The sequence below is a fragment of the Capsicum annuum genome, chromosome 3 (genome assembly GCF_002878395.1).
Source record: "Capsicum annuum cultivar UCD-10X-F1 chromosome 3, UCD10Xv1.1, whole genome shotgun sequence".
NCBI lineage: Eukaryota > Viridiplantae > Streptophyta > Magnoliopsida > Solanales > Solanaceae > Capsicum > Capsicum annuum.
Window position 1 is genome coordinate 269733247 of NC_061113.1, and position 6497 is coordinate 269739743.

Sequence of the window (6497 nt, forward strand, 5' to 3'; positions counted from 1 at the left end):
ATAGAAGCTTGATATCATTGTGTTGTTGAAAACAAAAGTCTAGTGAAGCCGTGTGAGGCCTATTTCAATTCACTAGCATAGTTTCCTTGTCATTTATCTTATTCTTCTTCAAAACACAAAAATCAAAGTCTAGTGAAGCCGTGTGAGGCCTATTTTTATTCACTAGCAACTTGTTGTTCATCTTGTTGTTCTTGTGTTTGTTGGAACTATATTTCCACCTGAGTAGTAGTGTAAGTTAGAGTGTCAGTGTCATGACCTATTGGTAGTGAAATTAGACCAAGAAGTTTGTGATATAAAGTCACAAGGTTAGAGGTCAGAGTGAAGGTGACTTTTGTGATTAAATATTTATAGTTGAATAACCATTGATTGAGAATAATTTACCCTTTCGTGGTGGTAGACTAATGTGGTGATACCATTTATGGATTGTATGGTAGTCCATGGAGGAAGTATTGACTCAGAATGTTATTTGTTTTCCTCCGTTCAAAATAGAGAAAGAGCCCAGAGTGGATACTTAAGGTAGTTATAGAAACCCCTTATAGGCTATGAATGAAAATGGCTAGATTAGCCAGTAGGTTGTAAGTATAGACTCATTGTCATATGGGGTATTTGGAGGTAGGTTAAATGCCCATTGGGGTAAGTAAGTGTGATGTGAGAAAGTCGTATAAGTAGATAAGATTGTATGGTTATAATATAAGCTTAAGGTTGATCATGTCTATTATGTGACCTTACCCCTTAACCTTCTTCTCATTGGTAGTTGTAAGCTAATACTACTTCTGAGAAAGTATGCAGTATATTTTTGAAGTATTTGGGTAGAATATCCCAATTTGAAGGATTAGTATATTTATATTATGTTGCACTCTTCATTGGTGGTAAATGATTGATGCTAGACTATAGGCTTGAATTTAAATGGTGTGGTGGTGAATAGTGGCAAGAGATTGATGATACATGTTTCGTGGCATTATATTTGTAAGCTTAATGTGTTGAAATAGTACGTGCTAATGGATTATGACAAGGAAAACCTGTAACACCCCGCATTTCAGGCTAGAAATAAAACCATGACTCTGATGCGTTGATAATCCCAGAGTCTTAAATCCAATGCATATTTGGCATGTTAATCAATTATGTAGTATGTGAATCCATTTGAGCATGAATTTAGACCATAGAGGTCCTTCAACTCAAGGACGAGTTGAAACTATTTCGATCGATTAAGTTTTAGTGGACGTTGTAATTTGTGTCAGCTTCCATTGACCATAACTCTCTGTATATGTCGAATTAGAGAGCCTACTATGTGTCAAATAATAGGTCTTCGAGTTAACTTTCCAACGATACCAATTTTTCTAAAATCCGACACCCAAGAAAGAAGTTATGGCCTATCAAAGTAGTATGCGTCGCCTAACCAGACGCACATGGCCACTGAAAAGCATACGCGATAGCATATGCGGCGCCTATGTAAATATAAGCGATATCATATGCGGCGCCTATGTAAATATAGGCGATATCATAGGCAGCGCCTATGTGAATATAGGCGATATCATATGCGGCACATATCTTATGGTTTCAAGTGACTTAAACACTCCATTTTGGGGAAAAAATGGTCCTTTTCAACCCTTATTCAGCCATAAACATGAAATTCAGTCCCCAAGTCTCCAAAATACATCCACATTTATCTAAAAATTCTCAAGAACACTCCCAAGGGTTTCAAACTAAAAACCCAAATAAATCAAGATTTAACTATGGGTTTTCAAAATTGATTAGAGATTTGGAATCCCCAATCCACAGGCTTCAAGAAGCACCCAATATTTTCTGAAATAGAGGTACGCGGGGTTTTCCTAAATTCTCACGGGCATAGAAAAATCATGTTTTAGAATGAGGTTTTTGAATCTATGTATATATTCATGTATTAAATGTTTTAACATCATTGTTTTGGTCTTTTCACCTTCCGCAAAGTGATTTGAGAATATGAATGTATGAAATCATGTATTTAAGAATGAATTCTTGTTGAGAGCATGATTTTTGGTGAATTCCCTCTTATTATGAATTTTTCAGATTTCTCATAGCATATGAATTGTTTTGCAATGCATCCTTGAAAAGCACTATATGAAATGATTGAACTCTTGTTATGATTTAAAGGTGGTTTTAAATCACTAAATAGGGAATTTAGCATGAATTTGCTTGAGGCACAAGACCACCATATGTTGATGAAGTTTTTTCATAATTTTGACTTGAGTTTTGAAACACGAAATCTTCTATATCAGTTGCATGTTTTTGGTGGTCTAAATTATGCTTTAAATGAAAGATTTAGCTTAATGTATTATAGCTTATAAATCATGACTTACAATTCTTGGTATGACGATACCAATTCCGACCAATGCCATATCAGACTCAGACTAATAGACATTTCAGATTATTATGATTTTAAACATTCAGAATATTGCATGTACAACAAAGGTTAAAAATGGGCATACAGAGATGTTAGGTGGTTCCTTGAAGAGGGCTTGAGTTCAAGCAACTCATCGCCTAAAACCGTGGTTTGCCGACACGGGTATATTATTATACGCTGACTTAAGTATCGTGTGGCATATTAGATTCAGGAACTCCAACCCTTGTGGCATACTCGGGTTGGAGGCTTCCCCGCTGAGTCAATGGTGGATTTCATATCGCCCGTGGAATATCAGACTTGTAGGGGATACCACCTAACTCAGAAGTAATACACAGATCAGAGTTTGAGATTTACAAACAGGTTATATGTTTTCAGAAGGTGCTCATGTGTTTTTCAAAAACTATTTTATGCATAATGTTTGATGAAAATTTGCTCTTACATATTATATATATATATATATATGTTCAATTACTCTATTTTGGATTGCTTCGTGTGCCAGTACAATTATGCTGACCCCCTTTCTCCCAGGTACTGAGGCACAGTCTAGGGGTCCAGATCCTCTGTAGAGTCTATAGATAGGGTTTTCTCAGAGTTCAGTTGGTGAGTCTTCTTTGCTTCGGAAGGCCTAGTCATTTAGGTATTTATTTCAATATGATTTTTGATCTGTTGAGGGCCTTGTCCCAGTTATTCAAATAGTATGTCAGTAGAGATTTTGCAGACTATTGCAGATGTTTATTAAATATTATTGGGCATGTTTCCAGGCCTTTAACTGTTTTAAATTGTTGACCATGTTTCCGTATTATTATGTCTATTCTGTATTACTTTGATCATATAAATTATGTGCATGATTACCAGATAGACAGAGGGCATTCCAGGCCTTCGGGTTCAGGAATGCTCGTCACGGCCAGGGCCCCAGTTCGGGTCGTGACAAACTAGGTATCAGAGCAAGGTTCATGGTCCCAGGGTGTCTGGGAAATCGTATTGGGTAGAGTCTTATTTATGGGTGTGTAGCGCACCACACTTATAAGTAGGAGGCTTCAAGGCATTTAGAATGTCTCTCTTTCTTCATGTTCTAGTTCGTTCTATAGACCACAATATGTTGATGAAATTTTTGCATTATTTTGACTTGAGTTTCGAAACATAAAATCTTCTTTATCAGTTGCATATTTTTGGTGGTCTAAATTATACTTTAAATAAAAGATTTAGCTTAATGTATTATGGCTCATAAATCATGACTTGCAAGTCTTGGAATGACGATACCAATTCAGACCAATGCCATATCAGAGTCAGACTAATAGACATTTCAGATTATCATGATTTTAGACATTCAGAATATTGGATGTACAGAAAAGGTTAAAAATAGGCATACAGAGATATTAGGTGGTTCCTTAAAGAGGGCTTGAATTAAAGCAACTCATTGCCTAAAATTATGGTTTGCTGATCTGGGTATATTATTATACGTTGACTTAAGTACCATATGGCGTATCAGATTCAGGAACTCCAACCCTTGTGGCATACTCGGGTTGGAGGCTTCCCCATCGAGTCAATGGTGAATTTCATATCGCCTGTGGAATATCAGACTTGTAGGGGATACCACCTAACTCAGAAGTAATACAGAGATCAGAGTTTGAGATTTATAGACAGGTTACATGTTTTCAGAAGGTGCCCATGTGTTTTTTAGAAACTATTTTATGCATAATGTTTGATGAACATTTGCTCTCACGTATTATATATATATATATATATATATATATATATATATGTTCAATTACTCTATTATGGATTGCTTCACGTATCAGTACAATTATGTTGAACCCCCTTCCTCTCAGATACTGAGGTGCAGTCTAGGGGTCCAGATCCTCAGTAGCCTTCTTTGCTTTGTAAGGCTTAGTCATTTAGGTATTTATTTTAGTATGGCTTTTGGTCTGCTGGGGGCCTTGTCCCAGTTATTCAAATAGTATGTCAGTAAAGATTTCGCAGACTGTTGCAGATATTTATTAAATATTGTTGGGCATGTTTTCAAGCCTTTAACTATTTTAAATTGTTGACCATGTTTCCGTATTATTGTGTCTATTCCGTATTACTTTGATCATATAAATTATGTGCATGATTACCAGATAGACAGAGGGCATTTTGGGCCTTCGGGTTCGGCAATGCTCATCAAGGCCAGGGCCCTGGTTCGAGTCATGCCAAAATTGTAAGGTCGTGATCGATTATTGTGGTTATGAATTTCTAGTGTACTAGTGTTTCTTGATATTTGTTTCATAGTTTCTAAGTGAGGATTGTGTGTAAGGTTGGTTGTAAATCATGTTTAGCACTAGACATTAAATTTGAAATAATTGATGGCCATGGAGGTGGATGTAATGATTTCTTGGTTAAAGATACTAGTTATATGGAAGTGATCTATAGGCTTGAAAAGTGTATGCAAGTGCCTAAGTTTATTTGATTCGTAATAAAGTATGACATTGTATATGTGATGTAGAAGTATGCCCAAGGTGGTATGAAGCTGTAGTATTTTTCCAAGACTATTACATGTTGTGTGTGGCTATTGGTACCGTTGAGGTTCTAGGTGGAGAAATACTAGCTAGATGGTATATGGTGTTCTAAATAGCCAAGTTAAGGACCTTTGATTGATAGCATTGAGCCTTTTGATATGAACTTGATTCTCATAGTAGAGGAAAATAAGTTTGAAGTTGCTATGTTGGTAGACTACGATAGAAATAGAGTGGCTCATTAAATACTTGGTGATACCCATGTTAGGTGTTATAATCTAAGCTTGAGTCCTCAAAAGTCGTGCTAATAGAAATAAGAGTAGAGGCACTAGAGGGTGTGCACTTCAACTTTGGAGATACTCATAAAGATTCAAAGTTAGTAAGTGTTCGAGCAATAGAGGATGACTGTTGGGGTTACAAAATGATAAAGTGTGCCTCAGGAGGTAGTATTAGCAGTGGGCGTTCCACTCTCATATGCTGTCTTTTAGGTTAAGTCTTATTAATTTTATGTATTGTCATATTTCAGAATCCAGAGTGCAGTGAGTGCAGTTAAGTTTAAAGTCTAGTAAGGTATCTCCCAAAAACTTAAGATGATGGCTTGAAGCTAAGGGGGAGATGACTAATCGAATAACCAAGTAAGACTCTCAGATTCTTGTAGTGATGTCATGATGATGTAGAACATCAAAAAGTAAGGGTGAATCTCAACCCATTCCTATCTCAGTCTTTGTCAGTGATCCTAATACCTACTCATGCTTTACGATTTAGTTCCATGATCAGTTCACGTTCATACATATGATAGAGAGTCATGTACTCATGCTTTATAAAGTGCTCCGTTTCCATAACTCATGTTTTACGCCAAATGATTGGAGAGATTTAGCTTATAGCCATGAATACCCTAAATTCAAAGCGCTTTGGTGAGTCCCTGTTGTTGTTTTCCTATTCCTCAGGCCTCAGATGAGTGTCAAGCTTCATATAGTATCATTTCATGCCTCCAGATCTTATGTTCTAACCTTTTTGTGACTCCTCCTTATGCGATGATAGTGGTGGTGAGTAATTATTCCTTGTTGATGGAAGATCATAGTACACTTGTTTAGATAAGGCCATAAGTATGAATTAAGATTTGGGGCCAAGTTTTTATTTATATGATGGTTAGTGGAATTTTGTATGTGTATGTTCTTGGGGTAGCTCGTGGGAGTGATATTGATAGTGGTTTAGAGAATATGTGAAGTATGCCTTTATGAGTGTTTGCTTTGAAGTTTATATGTGGTTATAAAGATAGGCTTGAATGACATGTTGAGATTGTTGTAAAAGAACGCTATATGCGCCAGCGACTTTATAGTAAGAGTTCAGATTAGTCATTGAAGTGGTAAGGCATGTTATACTTAGGATGTGATCTTTAGAGGAGATATAGAAGATTGCATCATATGGTTTAAAATAATAGCGTGGTCTGGCATATTGTATTTTTATGACTTAGAGTTAGGCTTGATCACGACGAAGGGATTAAGTTATTTTCGACATTAGTAGAAAGATTTGTCAATGCTCATATGAGAATTTTAAGCTGAGTTGAATGAATATGATATTTAGGGAGAATAGTATAGTTAAGTGATATTCGAGAAGTGTGCTAA